General features: G+C 38.6%; 1 protein-coding gene and 1 long non-coding RNA gene across 8 annotated transcripts in view; both read right to left on the reverse strand.

Annotated features, from left to right (window-relative positions):
* SORCS1 (sortilin related VPS10 domain containing receptor 1) overlaps nucleotides 1-26,153 on the reverse strand; it is a 584,051-nt gene that overhangs the window by 300,844 nt on the left and 257,054 nt on the right. The gene's annotated exons all lie outside the window — the stretch shown is intronic.
* Nucleotides 1,695-6,151, reverse strand: LOC309636212. Its single transcript, XR_014249307.1, has 2 exons — nucleotides 2,275-6,151; nucleotides 1,695-1,944 (listed from the first exon to the last, which is right to left on the reverse strand). It is a non-coding gene; the product is annotated as an uncharacterized lncRNA (long non-coding RNA).

Here is a 26,153-nt window from a genome sequence, read left to right on the forward strand (position 1 = left end):
ATGTGGTATTTTCATATTGTTAAGAGCCTTTTCTAGAAGGAGCTTTCCATGGGTAGAGACAGTTTCCTTTGTACAGTGCCTAGCATAAGGCCTTAAGTAATTAGGCGTGTACCAAATGTTTTTGACAGTTACGAGGCTAATGAGAATCAGTTACTATTTTCACACCTCCAAAGGCATTTCAACCCTTGTTTGCTTTAAAGTGTGCTTGAAAATCCTGAGAGAGAACTTTTCTTTTTGCCACAGCTGGGTTTTTGGTTGTTTTTTTAAATTTATGTATTCTATTTATTTATTTTTGGCTGCATTGGGTCTTCGTTGCTGCTCACGGGCTTTCTCTAGTTGCGGATAGCAGGGGCTACTCTTCTCTTCATTTCAGTGCGCAAGCTTCTCACTGCGGTGGCTTCTCTTGTTCTCTTTTCGAGCACAGGCTTTAGGCACACGGGCTTCAGTAGTTGTGGTGCATGGGCTTAGTTGCTCCGCAGCATGTGGGATCTTCCTGGACCAGGGATCGAACCTGTGTTCCCTGCGTTGGCAGGCAGATTCTTAACCACTGCACCACCAGGGAAGTCCCCACAGCTGGGTTTTTATACAAATTATTAATAATAACCAATCTTCCTAAAATTCAGGGAACAAAACTCAGGCTGCTTCATGGGCTTTAGGAGAAAATTCAAGGTGTCAGTTTACTTTTGAAGAGGTAGAATTCTATTCAAAAAAATGGGCACAACCCCTGGTAAAAAAGTTTTGTGAACAGTGGAAAATAAAATAAATACTTGATCTACTCATTATGAGAGACTTCTAGGACCTGTTGGATTAGAATTCTGGAAAAGGACCTGGGAATTGGCAGATTCTGGGAGAGTCTAGTCTGGGAAACCAACGTTGCCATGTAGATTCAACAAGCATCGCCACCAAAGATGAATCAACTGCCCTATGCAGAACTTTGCTCTGACACAGTGGTGCAGAGAAGAGATGTGATGGGAGGGGCATGACTGAAAAAGGCAGGGATTTCTTCTACAGTCCCTGGCAAGGTATTCTTACAGACAGACTTTGGTACTTTATAGATGGTGAAAACAAGGATCCAAGAACCTCGGGAACTTGGCCATGCTCATGCAACCTGTAACAGGCAAAACCTGGTTTCAAATGTCAGTCCTCCTGACTCCTACGCCCATACTCATAACTTCTATCTTAGACTATCTTCCCAACACACTGCCCAAGAATGAACTGAAGATTTTAGGTCTCCCCGATTCTCACTCCTTACCTATGCACGGCCCTATGGTAGCCATGGCCAGATCATATGTGACCTAAGGAATTTGTTTTGGGGAGTTACTAAACCTTTATGAGCGGCCCAAGAACAACCACGGCTTCTTTAAAGATCCAGATACAACTAATCAATATTTCTGAGCCGAAAAAATTCCCTTCTCACTCTCCCAGTGCTTTTCAGCTGGGATGCTATCATCCCCTAGGAAACCCTTTGTAAATGTGTGGGATGTTTTAATATTGTCATAATGATTGAGGGCAGGGGGCCTGGAGATGCTAGATGTCATCACACATAATTTTCAAATGTCCCACTAGGTTTTCATATAGCTAGAAAAATATCTCTGGAACCAAACTCCATTTTACAAATGAATGTAACTTTTCCCATTATTAACATACGAAATTTTACGAAATCTGACTCCACCGTAACTGGAGGGAAGAGTGCATTCTTTTTTTTTTTTAAATTGAGAACTTTACCAAGAGATGTTCACCATTTCTGAAAATCACATCACTAATGGTCATGCTGCTCTGGGAACTTGGGCTGCCAACCCTACTCACTTGTATCCGCCTTCATCGCAGCTCTTCTTTCTGACAATTTTACTTCTAACACTGTATTGTCTAAAACACTAACATATTAAAATACAGTTTAGAGTTACACAATTATTTTAAATAGAAATAATACAACTAAGAAGTAACCTAGGGCTTCCCTGGTGGCGCAGTGGTTGAGAATCTGCCTGCCAATGCAGGGGACACGGGTTCGAGCGCTGGTCTGGGAAGATCCCACATGCCACGGAGCAACTGGGCCCGTGAGCCACAATTACTGAGCCTGCGCGTCTGGAGCCTGTGCTCCGCAACAAGAGAGGCCGCGATGGTGAGAGGCCCGCGCACTGCGATGAAGAGTGGTCCCCACTTGCCGCAACTAGAGAAAGCCCTCGCACAGAAACGAAGACTCAACACAGTCATAAATAAATAAATAAATATATAAAAGAACGTGAATTTCTAAAAAAAAAAAAAAAAGGAAGTAACCTATTTTTATTATAGAATAACTACAAATACCAAACATCAAAATTTAAAAACCAACATTTGGTGTTTCTTCTGTCAACCTGTGTATTATGCTCTTTATACAAATTTTATATCAACCCGTTAAAATATTGTATTGAGTTTTGTTTTTTAATTTCATGTTTGTGAATTACTTGTTTAAAAATAATTATTTTTAAGAGTGATTCTGAAACCATTTTATTTTTATTCCATAGCTTTTCATAATTAAGAAAAGATCTTGTACTTAAAAAAATAAAATAAAATACATTTGAAAATGCATTCATTGCAAATCAAAACTACACTGAGGTATCACCTCACAACGGTCAGAATGGCCGTCATTAAAAAGTCTATAAATAACAAATGCTGAAGAGGGTGTGGCGCAAAGGGAACTCTCCTACACTGTTGGTGGGAATGTAAATTGGTGCAGCCACTATGGAGAACAGTATGGAGGTTCCTCAAAAAAATAAAAATAGAGTTGCCATATGACCCAGCAATCCCACTCCTAGGCATATGTCCAGAAAAAACTATAATTCGAAAAGATACATGCACCCTTATGTTCATAGCAGCACTATTCACAATAACCAAGACATGGAAACAACCTAAATGTCTATTGACAGATGAATGGTTAAGGAAGATGTGGTAGATATATACAATAGAATACCACTCAGCCATAAAAAAGAATAAAATAATGTCATTTGTGGCAACATGGATGGACCTAGAGATTATCACATTAAGTGAAGTAAGTCAGAAAGAGAAAGACAAATACCGTATGATATCACTTATATGTGGAATCTAAAATATGACACAAATAAACTTATCTATGAAATAGACTCACAGACATAGAGAACAGACTTGTGGTTGCCAAAGGGGAGGGGGTTAGGGAAGGGATGGATTGGGAGTTTGGGATTAGCAGAGACAAACTATTATACATAGAATGGATAAACAACAAGGTCCTACTGTATAGCACAGGGAACTGTATTCAATATCCAGTGATAAACCATAATGGAAAAGAATATGAGAAAGAATGTATATATATATGTATAACTGAATCACTTTGCTGTACAGCAGAAATTAACACAACATTGCAAATCAACTAAACTTGAATAAAATAAATTTTAGAAATGCATTCATTATACTTCATTTATCTCTATATTACAGTTAGGAAATTTATTTTTATTTATTTGTAATGATGTGTGTAGGTGTAATGATGTCTGTAGTAGGCAGAATATTGCCTCAGCCTTCAAAGATGCCCTCTCCTAATGGATATATTAGATTACATGACAAAAGGGACTTTGCATTTATAATTGAGATTACTAATCAAATAGGGAGATTATCCCAAATTATCTGGGTAGACCCAATATCATATGTGCTCTTAAAGACAGAAAAAAGTAAACAGAAGAGTAAGTCAGAGAGTAAGCGTGAGAAAGACTGACTCCAGGTGCCATTGCTGGGTTGAGGACGGAGAGGCCATGTGAGAACTGATGTGGGTGGTCTCCAGGAGCAGAGAACAGGCCCAGATGACAGCCAGCAAAGAAACAGTGACTTCAGCCCTACATCCTCAGAAGCATGGAAGAGAATGCTTCTCCCAAGCCCCCAGATGGGAGCCCAGCCAGTGGATACCTGAATTTGATCCATGTGAAACCCTGAGCAGCAAACCAGCAGAATTCATCTGAACTTCTGATCTACAGAACTGTGAGGTTTTATATACATATGCTTTTTTGGCAGCTAAATTTATAGTAATTTGCTAGACAGCAATACAGATATAATACAGCTTCATGTGAGAGGTTAGTTCTGATAAGATTGATAATGACAGCACTAGGCATTTGGTAGCTAAGGTGGTTGGAATGCAAAGTGTAGTCAATGTCCTTATTTGGAACCCAGGACAGATATTGATCAGGCTCTAATGATAGTCCAAAGTGAAGTCTTTGTGTACAAAAGCTTCATTTCACTTGTTATACAAGAGTGCTTTGTTCTTCCTGACAGTGAGACATAAAAAGAGTTATTGCACTTCAGCTATATTGTTAAAAATATTATGAGCCAAAGACTAGCCTTGGAACTAAAGAGCTATAAAATAATCTTTTTGTGTTAAAAAAAAAAAGAAAAAAATATATATCTAAAAACATAATTAGGAAAATATTTCTAAATTGAGGCTTTCCTAAATCTTACATCTTTGAAGGGCATTAAAGAACCAACTCTCTAGTACAGTCTGCCTCACATTTATGATGGAGGGTGGAGGAAGGGAGCCCGTAAAAATTCAGATTCCTGGGTCTCTTCCCCAGACCTTCTAATCCAACAGGTCCTAGAAGTGCTCGGAAATCTACAACTTAATAACCTTCCTAGAATTAGAACAACCTACTTTGAGAAAAGGTTTATAGTGTTTGAAACTATATGGGATGAACAAAGAGTAGGCTAACAAACAAAAACAAAAAAGTAGAAGAAAGTGGAAAAAATATTAGAATTTCTCTTTGTGCCAGAATCAGCTACTACCTTCAGAACTAGTCAGCAGCCCCACTTTCAAAAGCAGAGTAAATTCCTTCAAAAAGGACAAAAGATACAAAGTACTTTTGAACAGAAAGGCTACAGTGGTCCAATAGAAAGAACTTGGGCTTGGGAGAAGACAGCTAGACCTTCATTCATGTCCTGACTGGTTCACTCACAAGGTGACTACAGGTAATTTTTCCATCTTCTCTAAGTCTGAGTTTCTTTCTCTGCAAAAGAACAACAATAGTACTTAACGCTTAGGGTTGTGGTGAAGATTAAAAGAACTATTATGATTTTGGGATACTGTAGCTATTTAATAAATATCTATTCTTCTGTCTGTTCCCTGTTAGAAACAAAAGTTCCAAGGGTGATAAATAGATTCTAACTTGAATAATCCCCTCCCCTGGTTTTTAACCTTTTCAGACAGAAGAGCTGGCATCCCATTATTTTTTCAAGGCCAGAAAAGTAAATTCATTAACATCTCTTAGTCATTTGTTCTAGTAATATGATTTATACCAAGAATGCATTCCTCAAATCCCACCTAACAAAACTCAGGCCTGTTATCTAACCCAGCATGTACTTACGGAGAAGAACAAAACTTAAAACAAGACAGCTCAGTTAGTTAAAGATCAACAGGCTTAATAGCAAGAGCTGAGAAGATGAAAATTTGTTGCCACTCCACTAACTCACCATTCTTAGAACAGATTTCTTACCTGGTATCCTATTAATCCCCCGTGGATTGGTAATGATTATGGTACCAATTGCCCTTTGATATGACTATATTCATTCAACCAACATGTACTGAACATTTAATTGTATGCCATAGGCCCTAAACATTCCTTGAACACATAAATGAATACGAATTGGTCCATTTCATCTGGGATCACTGAAGGCAAGTTCATTTCAAGTAAAATCTAAGTTACTATCTCTTTCAGATGTACAATGAAGGCAGTAAATTCTTAAATTCTCTGCCTCTGGATTTACTGTGGTTGCTCCTGGGTTGTCTGTGTATAATTCTCATCTTTAACAAGATACCTGGAGAACGGCTTGTAATTCACCTGGTTTTACCAACCTGGAGAAACGGTTGGGAATATAGTCTAGATCAGGGTTTGACAACTTTTTTTCTGTAAGTGGCTAGACACTAAATATGAGGCACTAAATAAAGGATCTCTTGTGCAATTATTCAACTCTGTAGTTGTAGCAGAAAAGCAGTCACAGACAGTATGTAAACAGATGGGTGTGGCCGTGTTCCAATAGATCTTTATTCATGAAAACAGGTGGTAGGCAGATTTTGGCCACAGCTTGCTGACACTGTTCTAGATTCTAGATTCTTTAGACCAGAATTCCTAGTTGCTGGCCCTTTGCTTTCTATCCTGAGATTACACACACAGAGCTTAAATTGGGTGGGAGTGGTGGATAGCAAAACAAGCAAACAAAAAACAAATAAGCAGTAGTTTTCCTGACAGAGGGTTTTCCTAAAGAATTTTAGTAAGAATGGGATAAACATGAAATTATATTGTCTGGAGATTGTAGCCCAGGGCTGGATTTGAAACTCTGTACTAAATGACCCTTTGACGGTTGTTGAGGTTGCATAACTAAATTTAAAAGCAAAAACACAGCAAAACCTTCATAGACTCAAGTCCCAATCTCACTATACTGGACAACTGTCACCACATATGCATTAGAATTTATATCACTGCCTACAAAAGCCAGATGATCTGCGAAAATAATTGTTGAAAGACTCAAAAGAGATTTGACATAAGGTGTCCCAAGCATACTTGGAGCTATGCACCCAGCCTGCTTCCCTTGCCATTTGTAGAAAGTCATTGACATTTCAGAGTAAGCAGATGTCTTTCAATCTGACTCGATTTTAGAAGAGCCACTGCCAGCAACCTGAGATATGTGCCTGACCTCCATAAGCATGTTATAAGCCCTAAGAGTACCTCTGAATGATAGGTGAGATTCACAAGTTTAGAATATATTATCAGCATTGTTAATAACACCTTCACATTTTTTTCTTTTCCCTTCAAGTTTTCATTTCTCTTTTGTCTTGCAGATTCTATGTCACGTTCAAAGATTAAATGGGGAACATAGAGGCTAATGTGCATAAAAAATAATTAGTAATCAATGGTCCTGGTTGCATCCTTGTTGCCAGCTCTATTCATCTTTGACTTAAGCTTCTCTGACTCACCAGGGTAAAGAAAATTATGATGTTTCAGAACTTGCACAGGTAAGTTGACCCTTTATACAGTGTCACAGCAGGAAGAACCTGGTTTGTTCACTGTTTTTATATGTTGGCATCTTTAATCAAGGCACAAAGCCTCACTCAAACTTCATAATACACCAGTAGCTGGAGTTCTGAGCCAATACATTGTTATTTTCCCCGCTGAGAACATCAGTCATTTCTCAGACCACATTGCTATATTGTTTCTTCCTCTCCTTAATTCTATAGCTACTTAGCATGCAGGAAAGCTATCAAAACTTAACTTCTTCCTTCCCCATTCTTTTTTTTTTTCCAGTGACATTATTCTTTTTTTAAAATTTTAATTAGAGTATAGTTGATTTAAAATGTTGTGTTAGTTTCAGGTGTACACCAAAGTGAATCAGTTATACATATATATATATCCACTCTTTTTTAGATACTTTTCCCATATAGGTCATTCCAGACTATTGAGAAGAGTTCCCTGTGCTATACAGTAGGTCCTTATTAGTTATCTATTTTATATATAGTAGCCTTTATATGTCAATGCAGTCTCCCAATTTATCCCTCGCCCCCCATTTCCCCCCTGGTACCCGTAAGTTTGTTTTCTACATCTGTTGCGTGTTTTTTTTTTTTTTTGGCCACACAGCACAGCTTGCAGGATCTTAGCTCCCTCATGTTTATCTTCCTCTCTTCTTTCTTTCTCTCATTCTAAACACATTTATGGCCTTCCTACTGTGTGCTATGAGATATGGGGCTCTTGGATTCCAGTGATATGAAAACCTTACCATTCCATCTCCTTATACCAGATTCTGAAGAGTCTAGCCACAGCCTACTGTGGAATGAACAACTTTCATTGCCTCAAATAGAGTTCCATGATAATATAAGATTATCCACTTGGTGAATGAGGCAGCTTAACCTTCACATTCTTTTTTTACCTCTCTTTTAAATTTACGGCTACCATTTAGGGAGATTTCAATTCCCATTAATAATATGTGCAATTGATCTACATTTAAGAGAATTTAATCATGTCCTGGTGACAAATTTAGCTTAAAGTGGAGCTTCACTTAGGACTTCTGAGTAAATTTCTGTTGAAAAGGTCAATTTCTAACATTTGTCAGTTAAAGCCCATACCAGACAAATTAAATTTTCCTCCTCTCGTCTGCAGCATAAACACTTTCAATGCTGAATATCACCACTGGCTATCAATTAGGAAAACAACCCAAAACAACAACAGAGACTGAGAATACTTTTTAAAGAAGACCTGAATTTTTTTTTAAGAGTTAGGATTTTTGTTTCACACTAAAAAGCTATCTCAAGAGGAGAATGGCTCAAGATGGCGGAGTAAAAGGACGTGCTCTCACTCCCTCTTGCAAGACCACTGGAATCACAACTAAATGCTGAACAGTCATCGACTAGAAGACGCTGGAACTCACCAAAAAAGATACCCCACATCCACAGACAAAGGAGAAGCCACAGTGAGACGGTAGGAGGGGCGCAATCACAATCAAATCAAATCCCATAACTGCTGGGTGGCTGACTCACAAACTGGAGAACGCTTATACCACAGAAGTCCACCCACGGGAGTGAAGGTTCTGAGCCCCACGTCAGGCTTCCCAACCTGAGGGTCAGGCAACTGGAGGAGGAATTCCAGGCTTCCCAACCTGAGGGTCTGGCAACGGGAGGAGGAATTCCTAGAGAATCAGACTTTGAAGGCTAGCGGGATTTGATTGCAGGACTTCGACAGGACTGGGGTAAAGAGAGACTACACTCTTGGAGGGCACACATAATGTAGTGTGTGCATCGGGACCCAGGGGAAGGAACAGTGACCCCATAGGAGACTGAACCAGACCTACCTGGTACTGTTGAAGGGTCTCCTATAGAGGCGGGGGTGGCTGTGGCTCAACGTGGGGACAAGGACACTGGCAACAGAAGTTCTGGGAAGTACTCCTTGGTGAGAGCCTTCCAACAGTACTCCATTAGCCCCACCAAAGAGCCTGGGTAGGCTCCAGTGCTGGGTCGCCTCAGGCCAAACAACCAACAGGGAGGGAACCCAGCCCCACCCATCAGCAGAAAAGTGGATTAAAATTTTACTGAGCTCTGCCCACCAGAGCGACAGCCAGCTCTACCCACCACCAGTCCCTCCCATCAAGAAACTTGCACAAGCCTCTTAGATAGCCTCATTCACCAGAGGGCAGACAGCAGAATCAAGAACAACTACAATCCTGCAGCCTGTGAAACAAAAACCACATTCACAGAAAGATAGACAAGATGAAAAGGCAGAGGGCTATGCACCAGATTATAGGGGTCCCAGAAGGAGAAGAGAGAGAGAAAGGACCCGAGAAAATATTTGAAGGGATTATAGTTGAAAACTTCCCTAACATGGGAAAGGAAATAGCCACCCAAGTCCAGGAAGCGCAGAGAGTCCCAGGCAGGATAAACCCAAGGAGAAACACACCGAGACACATAGTAATCAAACTGACAAAAATTAAAGACAAGGAAAAATTATTGAAAGCAGCAAGGGAAAACTGACAAATAACATACAAGGGAACTCCCGTAAGGTTAACAGCTGATTTCTCAGCAGAAACTCTACAAGCCAGAAGAGAGGGGCATGACATCTTTAAAGTGATGAAAGGGAAGAACCTACAACCAAGATTATTCTACCCTGCAAGGATCTCATTTAGATTTGATGGAGAAGTCAAAAGCTTTACAGACAAGCAAAAGCTAAGAGAATTCAGCACCACCAAACCAGCTCTACAACAAATGCTAAAGGAACTTCTCCAAGTGGGAAACACAAGAGAAGAAAAGAACCTACAAAAACAAACCCAAAACAATTAAGAAAATGGAAATAGGAACATACATATCGATAATTACCTTAAACGTGAATGGATTAAATGCTCCAATCAAAAGACACAGGCTCGCTGAATGGATACAAAAACAAGACCCATATATATGCTGTCTACAAGAGACCCACTTCAGACCTAGGGACACATACAGACAGAAAGTGAGGGGATGGAAAAAGATATTCCATGCAAATGGAAATCAAAAGAAAGCTGGAGTATCAATACTCATATCAGATAAAATAGACTTTAAAATAAAGAACGTTACAAGAGACAAGGAAGAACACTACATAATGATCAAGGGATCCATCCAAGAAGAAGATACAACAATTATAAATATATATGCACCCAACATAGGAGCACCTCAATACATAAGGCAACTGCTAACAGCTATAAAAGAGGAAATCGACAGTAACACAATAATAGTGGGGGACTTTAAAACCTCACTTACACCTATGGACAGATCATCCAAAGAGAAAATTAATAAGGAAACACAAGCTTTAAATGACACAATAGACCAGATAGATTTAATTGATATTTATAGGACATTCCATCCAAAAACAGCAGATTACACTTTCTTCTCAAGTGCACACAGAACATTCTCCAGAATAGATCATATCCTGGGTCACAAATCAAGCTTCAGTAAATTTAAGAAAATTGAAATCATATCAAGCATCTTTTCTGACAACAACGCTATGAGATTAGAAATCAATTACAGGGAAAAAAACGTAAAAAACACAAACATATGGAGCCTAAGCAATACGTTACTAAATAACCAAGAGATCACTGAAGAAATCAAAGAGGAAATCAAAAAATATCTAGAGACAAATGACAATGAAAACACGATGATCCAAAACCTATGGGATGCAGCAAAAGCAATTCTAAGAGGGAAGTTTATAGCTATACAAGCCTACCTCAAGAAACAAGAAAAATCTCAAATAAACAATCTAACCTTACACCTAAAGGAACTAGAGAAAGAAGAACAGACAAAACCCAAAGTTAGTAGAAGGAAAGAAATCATAAAGATCAGGGCAGAAATAAATGAAATAGAAACAAAGAAAACAATAGCAGAGATCAATAAAACTAAAAGCTGGTTCTTTGAGAAGATAAACAAAATTGATAAACCATTAGCCAGACTCATCAAGAAAGAGAGGGAGAGGACTCAAATCAATAAAATGAGAAATGAAAAAGGAGCAGTTACAACAGACACCGCAGAAATACAAAGCATCCTGAGAGACTACTACAAGCAACTCTATGCCAATAAAATGGACCACCTGGAAGAAATGGACAAATTCTTAGAAAGGTATAACCTTCCAAGACTGAACCAGGAAGAAATAGAAAATATGAACAGACCAATCACAAGTAATGAAATTGAAACTGTGATTGATAATCTTCCAACAAACAAAAGTCCAGGACCAGATGGCTTCACAGGTGAATTCTACCAAACATTTAGAGAAGAGCTAACACCCATTCTTCTCAAACTCTTCCAAAAAATTGCAGAGGAAGGAACACTCCCAAACTCATTCTATGAGGCCACCATCACCCTGAAACCAAAACCAGACAAAGATACTACAAAAAAAAAAAAAAAAAATGACAGACCAATATCACTGATGAATATAGACACAAAAATCCTCAACATAATACTAGCAAACAGAATACAACAACACTTTAAAAGGATCATATACCATGATCAAGTGGGATATATCCCAGGGATGAAAGGATTCTTCAATATACACAAATCAATCAATGTGATACACCATATTAACAAATTGAAGAAGAAAAACCATATGATCATCTCAACAGATGCAGAAAAAGCTTCTGACAAACAACACCACCCATTTATTATAAAAACTCCCCAGAAAATGGGCATAGAGGGAACCGACCTCAACATAATGAAGTCCATATATGACAAACCCACAGCAAACATCATTCTCAATGGTGAAAAACTGAAAGCATTTCCTCTAAGATCAGAAACAAGACAAGGATGTCCACTCTAACCATTATTATTCAACACAGTTTTGGAATTCCTAGCCATGGCAATCAGAGAAGAAAAAGAAATAAAAGGAATACAAATTGGAAAAGAAGAAGTAAAACTGTCACTGTTTGCAGATGACATGACACTATACATAGAGAATCCTAAAGATGCCACCAGAAAACTACTAGAGCTAATCAATGAATTTGGTAAAGTTTCAGGATACAGAATTAATGCACAGAAATCTCTTGCATTCCTATACACTAATGAGGAAAAATCTGAAAGAGAAATTAAGGAAACACTCCCATTTACCACTGCAACAAAAAGAGTAAAATACCTAGGAATAAACCTACCTAGGGAGACAAAAGACCTGTATGCAGAAAACTATAAGACACTGATGAAAGAAATTAAAGATGATACAAACAGATGGAGAGATATACCATGTTCTTGGATTGGAAGAATCAACATTGTGAAAATGACTATACTACCTAAAGCATCTACAGATTCAATGCAATCCCTATCAAATTAACAATGGCATTTTTTACAGAACTAGAACAAAAAATCTTAAAATTTCTAGGGAGACACAAAAGACCCCAAATAGCCAAAGCAGTCTTGACAGGAAAAAAACGGAGCTGGAAGAATCAAACTCCCTGACTTCAGAGTATGCTACTAAGCTATAGTCATCAGGACAGTAATGGTACTAGCACAAAAACAGAAATATAGATCAATGGAACAGGATAGAAAGCCCGGAGATAAACCCACACACCTATGGTCAACTAATCGATGACAAAGGAGGCAAGGATATACAATGGAGAAAAGAGAGTCTCTTCAATAAATGGCGCTGGGAAAACTGGACAGCTACATGTAAAAGAATGAAATTAGAACACTCCCTAACACCATACACAAAAATAAACTCAAAATGGATTAGAGACCTAAGTGTAAGACCGGACACTATACAACTCTTAGAGGAAAACATAGAAGAACACTCTTTGACATAAATCACAGCAAGATCTTTTTTGATCCACCTCCTAGAGTAATGGAAATAAAAACAAAAATAAACAAATGGGACCTAATGAAACTTCAAAGCTTTTGCACAGCAAAGGAAACCATAAACAAGACGAAAAGACAACACTCAGAATGGGAGAAAATATTTGCAAACGAATCAACAGACAAAGGATTAATCTCCAAAATATATAAACAGCTCAAGCAGCTCAATATTAAAAATACAAACAACCCAAACCAAAAATGGGCAGAACACCTAAATAGACATTTCTTGAAAGAAGACATACAGATGGACAAGAAGCATGAAAAGCTGCTCAACATTACTAATTATTAGAGAAATGCAAATCAAAACTACAATGAGGTATCACCTCACACCAGTTAGAATGGGCATCAGCAGAAAATCTACAAACAATAAATGCTGCAGAGGGTGTGGAGAAAAGGGAACCCTCTTGCACTGTTGGTGGGAATGTAAATTGATACAGCCACTATGGAGAACAGTATAGAGGTTCCTTAAGAAACTAAAAATAGAATTACCATATGACCCAGCAATCCCACTACTGGGCATATACCCAGAGAAAACCATAATTCAAAAAGACACATGCACCCCAATGTTCATTGCAGCACTATTTACAATAGCCAGGTCAGGCAAGCAACCTAAATGCCCATCTACAGACATATGGATAAAGAAGATGTGGTACATATATACAATGGAATATTACTCAGCCATAAAAAGGAATGAAATTGGGTCATTTGTAGAGATGTGGATGGATCCAGAGACTGTCATACAGAGTGAAGTAAGTCAGAAACAGAAAAACAAATATCGTATATTAACACATATATGTGGAACCTAGAAAAATGGTACAGATGAACCGGTTTGCAGGGCAGAAATTGATACACAGATGTAGAGAACAAATGTATGGACACCAAGGGGGGAAAGTGGCAGGGGTGGTGGTGGTGTGATGAATTGGGAGACTGGGATTGACATGTATACACTAATATGTATAAAATGGATTACTAATAAGAACCTGCTGTATAAAAAAATAAATTAAATTAAATTTTAAAAAAAGCTATCTCAAGATGGTAAGGGAAAACAAAATAAAACATTATCTTACTGGATAATTAAAATCAGTTCAATGCCAGAAGCATTTGAACATGTATTATTGAGGAAAGTAGTGGAGGGAGACTTTAAGCCCATACTGAAGCTTATGTATCTTTCTGGGGATACAAAACACCTTTGAACAATTGGAAATTAACATGTAATCATCATCAAGGATAGCATTTGATAAAATCACGGTCCCCATGTTATGCCGAAGACAATTTACATTTTGGGTAGGAGAAAATCTATGTTGTTTTGGATTTCTGGGGAAAGCTTTATGAAACAGAAAGAATATCATAAATAGTCAATTTAAACAGATAGTGATCACATTATGGGTGTTTTTCCTTTTGCTTCTCTATGTCTACTGATTTTGTACATCACACATGAATTATTTTATTTAAAAAGATAATAAAAATTTTTGAGAGCCAGCTTAGAGAAAAGAGAAAAAAAAGTATATTTTTAAATTTCCTCACGTCAGTCTCAGATCCAACAGGACTGGATGTTCTGCTTTTCGGCCTTCAATTATTAAATGGTTCATAATGTACTCCAAAGAAAAAGACTCATGGCCAAACATCTAAAGATAATTTTTGAACATGAGGTCAGCAGCAAAGGCTCGAGATTTGGCAGGTCTTACAAAAAGACTGCATTCATTGTCTAGCACACCTGAGCAACTAATACAGCTATCTCTGAGCACTGCCGGGGGAAAGAATTGAAGGGCAGCCTCAGAGTAGAAGAAGCAGAGATGCTCACTGCCTCACTTACATGCTTATCTTCTAATAAGGAAGATGAGGCAGTGGGAGCCATGGGGGATTATTTTCTTAGAAATCATCAAAATCAAATACAACACACACACACACATCTTGGGCTGAGTGGCAACACTAACTAAGTTGCCCCAAGATTACAGAGGAGGCTGTCTTTTCCAAGCACCCTGTGATTACTATCGATCTGTTCAGCTCATTGCAACTCAACCTTACCAGGCTGGTCATGAAAGAAGGATGGATGTTATTAAAGATGCTGAGCAGCTGCTCTGGAGGTAACATTCATTAGAAGTAAACTAAGTGTACTGACTTCCAAGCATATAGAGAGATTATGTAGCAGATCCATTCCCTTGCCAGAACTTAGAACCTCTAATGTGCAAAAGTACAGACAGGTTTAAGTGGGAGCACCTACTGTCAAAGTGGGATATGGAAGCTCAACTTTATTAGATAATACAAATAACTGAGCAAAGTCAGGACTGGGGTGGTTGACTTCAGTACCCTGTAGTTATTTATTAAGCTATCATGTTTCCAGGGCTATGCTAGGCACCAAACAGAGACTGTTTAGAAAGAGATAACTAGGGACATAGGAAAGGCCTATGACCTTGAAAACATAGTGATCTGCATAGATCAAAAGGTCAAAGGCTTCTGAAATGAAATAGAAAGATCAGTTACAACAAATCTTACAGACAGATTACCAATGGATACACATATCAGTCACATAAGAGACCATTAATGTATTAATGCCTATAATATTAATATAAATTAATATTAAGAATTATGATTGAAGTATTTCAATAAATTCAAGAAAATTAAATATATTGTTAAAACTATAGAACTGGTGATAAGATGAAAATTAAATCAGAAATGTGTTGATTTACACTATTTTGCGGTAACATCATTATTTCATTTCAGCAATAATTCACACTATGCCTTTAGAGTATTTGGGGCTAAAAAGAATAGAGATTAATATGGCAAAATCACACCAGACATTCAATAATCTTAGATGGAGTAAAGGGTTACAGGAAAATGAAAAATGTCATTACTGTGGCACAGTCATGAGACTCTAGATTAAAATATAACCTCCCGATAAAGAAGCAGATACCAAGTTCTTAGCACATAGTAGGCTTTCAATAAGTGGTAATTATTAGCAGTAGGACAAATAATTAGTTTACAAAATACTCTCCTATATGACAGTTACAGAATCGCTCTAAAAGAGACATAGGATCTAGGGTTGAACACTTTCGAGATTTACTTTAAGCTGCACTCTGTAATGTTTAAATGACTATAATTTTCATTACGAATGTATTGTTTCCTAAAGTGTTGGCAATTTATTGAACACCCAGTGTTTTTGTGTTGTTTCCCTCACATACAGATACACCATACCTGAAGAAGGAGTGGCTAGTAGAAAAAGCCACAAACGGTGAGGCTCTGCACTAATGTTTCTTCTCGACGTGCACTGTGCAAAGAACTACCTTCTGGGGTGAATGACCTGGGGTGTCTGTAAAAATACAAATTTCCAAGCTCTACCAAATGCCTACTGAAGTTATTGGTGTGGGGAGCCACAATCTGAATTTTTAAATAATCCCTCCAGGTGATTCTGATGCACACTCAATTCTGGGGACCACTGCATTATTCTTTGATGGAGGCTAGCTCTGAAGACCCTCGGCTCTATTTCCCTTCCATCTCCCTCTCTGATTCAGAACTCTGACATTTAAGGTTGACTTTCTTTTTCCCTCTAGTTATACAGATTGAACCTATTTTTCCTATCTCTAAATCATCTGGGGATTGCTTTAATAAAATGGCTACACTCCTGATTAAGGAAAGTGAGAAAGCTGCTGTCAATTACCTTAATTGATCTGACAACCTGATTAGGCCCAGAAAGGGGAAGATTTCCTCAGTGGAGCCTTATTAAAAAAGAGAAAACAAAACTAAGGCCCATGTAATTAAAATGTGATCGCTGGTGATGAGTATGTAAAATGAACCCTGAGACGCATTAGTGATGGGAAAACTTTTCTAAATGGCATTTTAGGAAGACAAAGGAACACAAGATATTCAAATAAATCAGTGGGCTACTAGGGGAGAATGCTGAACAGAAATGTAAGAGACTTTTCTCAATTGTACTCACCAGTAGCTTTTTTTTTTTTTTTAACATCTTTATTGGGGTATAATTGCTTAACAATGTTGTGTTAGTTTCTGCTGTATAACAAAGTGAATCTGTTATATGTATACATATATCCCCATATCACCCCTCCTCTTGCATCTCCCTCCCACCCTCCCTATCCCACACCTCTAGGTGGTCACAAAGCACAGAACTGACATCCCTGTGCTATGCGACTGCTTCCCACTAGCTATCTATTTTACATTTGGTAGTGTATATATGTCCATGCCACTCTCTCACTTCATCCCAGCTTACCCTTCCCCCTGTCCGTGACCTCAAGTCCATTCTCTACGTCTGCGTCTTTATTTCTGTCCTGCCCCTAGGTTCATTAGAACCTTATTTTTTTTTTTTTTACATTCCATATATATGTGTTAGTATAAGGTGTTTGTTTTTCTCTTTCTGACTTACTTCACTCTGTATGACAGACTCTAGGTCCACCCGCTTCACCACAAATAACTCAATTTTGTTTCTTTTTATGGCTGAGTAATATTCCATTGTATATTTGTGCCACATCTTCTTTATCCATTCATCTGTTGATAGACACTTAGGTTGCTTTCATGTCCTGGCTATTGTAAATAGTGCTGCAATAAACATTGTAGTACATGTCTCTTTTTGAATTATGGTTTTCTGAGGGTATACGCCCAGTAGTGGAATTGCTGGGTCATATGGTAGTTCTATTTTTAGTTTTTTAAGGAACCTCCATACTACTCTCCATAGTGGCTGTATCAATTTACATTCCCACCAACAGTGCAAGAGGCTTCTATTTTCTCCACACCCTCTGCAGCATTTATTGTTTGTAGATTTTTTGATGATGGCCATTCTACCTCATTGTAGTTGTGATTTGCATTTCTCTAATGACTGGTGATGTTGAACATCCTTTCATGTGTTTGTTGGCCATCTGTATATCTTCTTTGGAGAAATATCTATTTAGGTCTTCTGCCCATTTTTGGATGGGGTTGTTTGTTTTTTTTATATTTAGCTGCATGAGCTGCTTGTATATTTTGGAGATTAATCCTTTGTCAGTTGCTTCATTTGCAAATATTTTCTCCCATTCTGAGGGTTGTCTTTTTGTCTTGTTTATGGTTTCCTTTCTTGCAAAAAAGCTATAAAGTTTCATTAGGTCCCATTTGTTTATTTCCATTTCTCTAGGAGATAGGTCAAAAAGGATCTTGCTGTGATTTATGTCATAGAGTGTTCTGCCTATGTTATGTTTTCCTCTAAGAGTTTGATAGTGTCTGGCCTTACATTTAGGTCTTTAATCCATTTTGAGTTTATTTTTGTGTATGGTGTTAGGGAATGTTCTAATTTCACTCATTTACACGTAGCTGTGCAGTTTTCCCAACACCGCTTATTGAAGGGGCTGTCTTTTCTCCATTGTATACACTTGCCTCCTTTATCAAAGGTAAGGTGACCACACGTGCATGGGTTTATGTCTGGTCTTTTTATCCTGTTCCATTGATCTATATTTCTGTTTTTGTGCCAGTACCATACTGTCGTGATTACTGTAGCTTTGTAGTATAGTCTGAAGTCCGGGAGCCTGATTCCTCCAGCTCCGTTTTTCTTTCTCAAGATTGTTTTGGCTCTTTGGGGTCTTTTGTGTTTCCATACAAACTGTGAAATTTTTTGTTCTACTTCTGTGAAAAATACCATTGGTAGTTTGATAGAGATTGCGCTGAATCTGTAGATTGCTTTGGTAGTATAGTCATTTTCACAATATTGATTCTTCCAACACAAGAACATGGTATATCTCTCCATCTGTTTATATCATGTTTCATTTCTTTCATCAGTGTCTTACAGTTTTCTGCATACAGGTCTTTTGTCTCCTTAGGTAGGTTTATTCCTAGGTATTTTATTCCTTTTGTTGCAATGGTAAGTGGGAGTGTTTCCTTCATTTCTCTTTCAGATTCTTCCTCATTAGTGTATAGGAATGCAAGAGATTCCTATGCATTAATTTTGTATCCTGCTACTTTACCAAATTCATTGATTAGCTCTAGTAGTTTTCTGGTAGTATCTTTAGGATTCTCTATGTATAGTATCATGTCATCTGCAAACAGTGATGCTTTAGTTCTTCTTTTCTGATTTGGATTCCTTTTATTTCTTTTTCTTCTCTCATTGCTGTGGCTAAAACTTCCAAAACTATGTTGAATAACAGTGGTGAGAGTGGGCAACCTTGTCTTGTTCTTGATCTCAGAGGAAATAGTTTCAGCTTGTCACTATTGAGAATGATGTTGGCTGTGGGTTTGTCATATGTGGCCTTTATTATATTGAGGTAAGTTCCCTCTATGCCTACTTTCTGGAGAGTGTTTATCATAAATGGGTGTTGAATTTTGTCAAAAGCTTTTTCTGCATCTATTGAGATTATCATATGGTTTTTCTCCTTCAGTTTGTTAATATGGTGTATCACATTGATTGATTTGTGTATATTGAAGAATCCTTGTGCATCCCTGGGATAAACCCCACTTGATCATGGTGTATGATCCTTTTAATGTGCTGTTGGCTTCTGTTTGCTAGTATTTTGTTGAGGATTTTTGCATCTATGTTCATCAGTGATATTGGCCTGTAGTTTTCTTTCTTTGTGATATCTTTGTCTGGTTTTGGTATCAGGCTGATGGTGGCCTTGTAGAATGAGTTTGGGAGTGTTCCTCCCTCTGCTATATTTTGGAAGAGTTTGAGAAGGATAGGTGTTAGCACTTCTCTAAATATTTGATAGAATTCGCCTGTGAAGCCATCTGGTCCTGGGCTTTTGTTTGTTGGAAGATTTTTAATCACAGTTTCAATACCAGGACTCGCAATTTGTCTGTTCATATTTTCTATTTCTTCCTGGTTCAGTCTCGGAAGGTTGTGCATTTCTAAGAATTTGTCCATTTCTTCCAGGTTGTCCATTTTATTGGCATATAGTTGCTTGTAGTAATCTGTCATGATTCTTTGTATTTCTGCAGTGTCAGTTGTTACTACTCCTTTTTCATTTCTAATTCTGTTGATTTCAGTCTTCTCCCTTTTTTTCTTGATGAGTCTGGCTAGTGGTTTATCAATTTTGTTTATCTTCTCAAAGAACCAGCTTTTAGTTTTATTTATCTTTGCTATTGTTTCCTTCATTTCTTCTGCTAACCTTGGGGATTTTTTTTGTTGTTCTTCTTCTTCTTTCTCTAATTGTTTTAGGTGCAAGGTTAGGTTAGGTGTAAGGTTATGTTTCTTGTTTCTTGAGGTAGGATTGTATTGCTATAAACTTCCCTCTTAGAACTGCTTTTGCTGCATCCCATAGGTTTTGGTTTGACAGGTTCTTGGATTGATCCCTTGATCATTATGTACTGTCCTTCTTTGTCTCTTGTAATAGTCTTTATTTTAAAGTCTATTGTGTCTCATATGAGAATTGCTACTCCAGCTTTGTTTTGATTTCCATTTGCATGGAATATCTTTTTCCATCCCCTCACTTTCTGTCTGTATGTGTCCCTAGGTCTGATGTGGGTCTCTTGTAGACAGCATATATACGGGCCTTGTTTTTGTATCCATGCAGCCAGTCTATGTCTTTAGGTTGGAGCATTTAATCTGTTTACATTTAAGGTAATTATCAATATGTATGTTCCTATTACCATTTTTATACTTGTTCTGGGTTTGTTTTTGTAGGTCTTTTCCTTGTCTTGTGTTTCATGTCTAGAGAAGTTCCTGTAGCATTTGTTGTAAAGCTGGTTTGGTGGTGCTGAATTCTCTTAACTTTTGATTGTCTGTACAGGTTTTAATTTCTCCATCGAATCTGAATGAGATCCATTCCGCATAGAGTAATCTTGGTTGTAGGTTCTTCCCTTTCATCACTTTAAATATATTGTGCCACTCCCTTATGGGTTGCAGAGTTTCTGCTGAAAGATCAGCTGTTAACCTTATGGGGATTCCCTTGTATGTTATTTGTTGCTTTTCCCTTGCTATTTTTTCTTTGTATTTAATTTTTGATAGTTTGATTAATAATGTGTCTTGGCATGTTTCTCCTTGGATTTATTCTGTATGGGACTCTCTGTGCTTCCTGGACTTGATTGACTATTTCCTTTCCCATGTTAGGAACATTTTCAACTATAATCTCTTCAACTATTTTCTCAGTCCCTTTCTTCTTCTCTTCTTCTTCTGGGACCCCTATAATTGGAATGTTGGTGCCTTTAATGTTGTCCCAGAGGTCGCTGAGACTGTCCTCAATTCTTTTCATTCTTTTTTCTTTATTCTTCTCTGTGGTAGTTATTTCCACTATTTTATCTTCCAGGTCACTTATCTGTTCTTCTGTCTCAGTTATTTTGCTATTGATTCCTTCTTGACAATTTTCAATTTCATTTATTGTGTTGTTCATCATTGTTTGTTTGTTCTTTAGTTCTTCTAGGTCCTTGTTAAACGTTTCTTTTATTTTCTCTATTCTATTTCCAAGATTTTAGATTATCTTTACTATCATTACTCTGAATTCTTTTTCAGGTAGACTGCCTATTTCCTCTTCATTTGGTTAGTCTGGTGTGTTTTTACCTTGCTCCTTCACATGCTGCATATTTCTCTGTCTTCTCATTTTGTTTAACTTATTGTGTTTGGGTTCTCCTTTTCGCAGGCTGCAGGTTCGTAGTTCCCTATGCTTTTGGTGTCTGCCCCCAGTGGGGGAGGTTGGTTCAGTAGCTTGTTTAAGCTACCTGGTGGAGGGGACTGATGCCTGTGTTCTGGTGGGTGGGGCTGGATCTTGCCTTTCTGGTGGGCAGGGCCACATCCAGTGCCGTGTTTCGGGGTTTCTTTGAACTTAGTATGATTTTAGGCAGCCTCTCTGCTAATGGGTGGCATTGTGTTCCTGTCCTGATAATTGTTTGGTATGGGGCGTCCGGCACGGGAACTTGCTGGCCATTGGGTAGAGATGGGTTTTAGTGTTGAGATGGAGATCTCTGGGAGAGCTCTCACCAATTGATATTATTTAGGGCCAGTAGGTCTCTGGTGGTCCAGTGTCCTGAACTCAGCTCTCCCACCTCAGAGACTCAGGCCTGACACCAGGCCCGAGCACAAAGACCCTGTCAGCCACACAGCTCAAAAGAAAAGGGAGAAAAAAAGAAAGAAAAAAAATAATAAACAAATTACTACAATAAAAAAAATAATTGAAAAAAAAATGAGAGCGACCAAACCAATAAAGAAATCCACCAATGATAACAAGTGCTAAAAACTAAACTAAGATAAACATTAAAATCAGAAACAAATCAGTCGCAGACAGCAAACCCCAAGTCTACATTTGCTCCCAAAGTCCAACGCCTCAATTTTGGGACAATTCATTGTCTATTCAGGTATTCCACAGATGCAGCATACATCAGGTTGACTGTGGGGACTTAATCCACTGCTCTGGAGGCTGAACAAAGAAATTTCCCTTTCTCTTCTTTGTTCGCACAGCTCCTGGGGTTCAGCTTTGGTTTTGGCCCCTCCTCTGCATGTAGGTTGCCCTCAGTTATCTGTTCCCCGCCCAGACAGGAGGGGGTTAAAGCAGCGGCTGATTAGGGCTCTCTTGCTCACTCAGACTGGAGGGAGGGAGGGTTATGGTAGTCATAATTGGAATGCGGGGCGAGCCTGTGGCGGCAGTGGCCGCCATCACGTTGCAACAGCCTGAGGTGCGCCATGTGTTCTCCCAGGGAAATTGTCCCTGGATCACAGGACCCTGGCAGTGGCGGGATGCACAGGTCCCGGGGGGTGTGGAGAGTGACCTGTGCTTGCCCACGGGATTCTTGGTGGCTGCAGCAGCAGCAGTGCTAGCGTTTCATGCCCGTCTCTGGGGTCCGAGCTGATAGCCATGGCTCGGGCCCGTCTCTGGAGCTCGCCTAGGCAGTGCTCTGCCTTCTGTGGGCACATGGGGAAGGAATCCCCTCTCCTTGCGTACCCTGAAACAATGGTCCCTTGCCTCTGAGGCAGGTCCAGAGTTTTTCCCGGACTCCCTCCTGGCTAGCTGTGGTGCACTAGCCCCCTCAGGCTGTGTTCACGCAGCCATCCCCAGTCCTCTCCCTGGGATCTGACCTCTGAAGCCTGGGCCTCAGTTCCCAGCACTCCCTGCCCTGGCGGGTGAGCAGACGAGCCTCTCAGGCTGGTGAGTGCTGGTCAGCACCGATCCTCTGTGTGGGAATCTCTCCACTTTGCCCTCTGCACCCCTGTTGCTGCGTTCTCCTCCATGGCTCCGAAGCTTTCCCCCCACCACCCCGTCTCTGCCAGGGAAGGGGCTTCCTAGTGTGTGGAAACTTTTCCTCCTTCACAGCTCCCTCCCAGAGGTGTAGGTCCTGTCCCTATTCTTTTGTCTCTGTTTTTTCTTTTCTTTGCCCTACCCAGGTATGTGGGGATTTTCTTGCCTTTTGGGAAGTCTGAGGTCTTCTGCCAGTGTTCAGGAGGTGTTTTGTAGGAGTTGTCCCACGTGTAGATGTATTTTTGATGTATTTGTGGTGAGGAAGGTGATCTCCATGTCTTACTACTCCGCCATCTTGAAGGTCCCCCTCCCTCACCAGTAGCTTTGACATGAACAAAATCCACCCTTGGTTTGAGGTGGGAACATAGTTACTGGCCCCATATGTGGCACTATGAACCCAAACAGAATGCCAGTTACTGGCACCATCTGTGGTTATATGAGTGATTTTTTTTCTTTTCTTTTCTGGATAACTATGCTTAAAATAGAATTTTGGGTCCAGCTCTCAATGGGGACTGAATAAGTTGTCCTATGGAACAGAATTCAGAGCACCAATGGCACATCCTAGCAACCACAACTGCTCTAGCAAAAAAGGCCAGCACTTAGCATGTATTCCAGATTCAAGGATTATTCTTTTAGTATTATTTATGATCCATTTCCTTCTCTGACTCACTCTCAGTGGAACATGTCTTCTGAATTTATCCCACACTTGGGTAGTCCCCAGGCCTTCAAGAACAGAAATGCAATATGGTGACTGTGTTATTTTATACAACAAAAATATCTGGGTCCCAAGAGTGCTGAGAAATAGGATATTATTAGCTAATTAGCATGAACTGTCACACTGGAGTGTTTGACTAAATTAATTAATCAAGCTGATGATTGGTCTGGAGTGGGTAGGTAGCTGTTTTTACAGTGCACCTGGTAAATTGTGCTATTAACCAGTGGTCCCTTTGAAATTTAAGGAAAAAATACCTTTGGATGAGAAATAAACAAGCTAGCATAAAGTTGATAGAGGGATCAGAATGAACAATAATGCCTGTGTGCATGCCAAATATATGAATGAGTGAACAGATTTGAGTTTAGAGTTTCCTTTCCCCATATCATTACACTGAAGTACTCAGAAGTTTCAATTTGGATCTTCTTTAAATTGGATATAACGATTTCCTCTTTGACGATTACACAGAAAAACAGCTTAAAACAGATGAAAAAAGAATCAACATCACAGGCTTTTGTCTTAATTTAGGGCTTCAACTAAACAAACCCATCCATCCATCCATCCTTTTTCAAAGACATAAAGAAGAATTAAAAGACCTCTAGCTTTATTTGACAGTCTACTTCCATGCTTAACTTTCTTAGGAGATATATCGTTCTTTCACTTTCTTTCAGGCAGTAGATAAACTATTCCTTCCACTGCCGTGTTCCCAGTTTGGTAAGCATCAACGCTGCCTTAATTCTGACCAGTTCACTCCAAATCTAGCATTCTATGCCAGAGGACATTTTCATGTGACCCTGAATATGCTGGACACAAAGACTTCTCCGTATTAACTGGGAAAGCTCAGGGACTCTATCATTCCTATGTTCTATAGAACACCTAGCACATTCCCCTGTTCTGTGCCAGCATGTACCAAAGTGTTCTCACAGTTCAAAGCCTTTAAACTTGAATAAGAAAGGTTGTAGGCACATATGTTGGAACTTTATCAAAGCCCATGATTCATCCATCCATTTACTCATTCATTTATATGTATATCCACTCCAATTATTCCACAATCTTTCATAGAGACTCCTTCAGGCACGATGCAGATATAAACAAGGATACTTCATACCCTTCTAGAGTTCATAGTGTATAGTATTAACATTCTAAAGGTCTTTAGATAAATTAAACCCCATATATACAAACTCCATGTTTTAAATGAATATTTTGGGTGTCTTAAGAATAATAAAAAATTATTTCTAAAACTCTCTCAAAAGAATCACAGGGGGAAAAAAAAGACACATTTTAAAACTTTATCAACTGCCATTCCCCTCCCCCTCACCTAAGGAGGGAGCTTTTTTTTCCTTTTCCCCAGAGTCTAGTTCAAAGAATAAAGCTTTTGTCATCAGATACCAAATTTGGTCATATTCAATAAATACTTTAAAAAATTATAATGTATAAAGTCAACAGAATGAATGAAAAACCCTTCTTTTGATCTAAAATACATAGTTTAGCTCAGATTTTATGATGCCACATTCATTTTAAGCTACTTATCTATATTTTTTTCTCCTCTATTTGCCTAAAAGCTCCATGAGGGCAAAGAATATGTATACTTCTGATCATTAATTTATTGTCTGCACCTAGCACATACTACACTCAATAATTATTTATAGAATGAATGAAATAAATTAATGAATGAAATAAATTAATGCAATATAATCTTTCACATTCAAAGTTGCAAACATCCCAAAACAACCTTAAAATTAAAAGATGCTGGTTGTCACATACTACATCTAGTCTGGTGAAAAATAAGTAGAAAATGACTGCAGATAATTTCAAAGGGCCAGGGCTTTTTTTTTCCCTAGAAGATTTACGGAGAAAAAACTGTGAGTGGAAAAGAATAAGAAAAGGAAGAGTGAAGGGAGAGTTTAACTCAAATGACAAACTAAACATTTTTATTCAACACTTCATAGTCTTCAAAACTGGATAATGATCTCCCCAGCTCTTCAGGCCAGTAGCATGAGGTTGAATACATCATCAGTTCTGCTATAAAACATGAGTTTGCAAGTAAACAGCAACTTTATCTTATAAAATGGAGCTTTTGTTTGCATAGAAATTCTTCATTAATAACAGAGATGGACTTTCAACTACATACTACAGCTGTGGCTCCCTGCCATATGGAGCTTTTAAGAGGGAAAAAATACAAGTCAGAGGGATTTCTCAGCAAATTCAATTCCTTTTATTTTCCAGAAAGGCAGGTGTGAAGCAGCAGGTGGCAAATTCATTTTTATCTAACAAAATTTGATCATGTGACATATTTTATTTTCACAGTTAATATAACTTAATGAATAGAAAATTGGGAAAATCTGCCAGCATGTGGGGAGTTAGGGGAGCGTGTGCATGTGTACATGTGCAGTGTGTGTGTGTAGAGAGATTGAGAAGGCTTATGTGGTGAAGGTGGGGAAGGAAGAAGGTTGCTGCTCTATGTCCTGTGCAGGAGACCTTT

Source organism: Balaenoptera borealis, assembly GCF_965194805.1.
Source record: "Balaenoptera borealis genome assembly, chromosome: 10".
Classification (NCBI taxonomy): domain Eukaryota; kingdom Metazoa; phylum Chordata; class Mammalia; order Artiodactyla; family Balaenopteridae; genus Balaenoptera; species Balaenoptera borealis.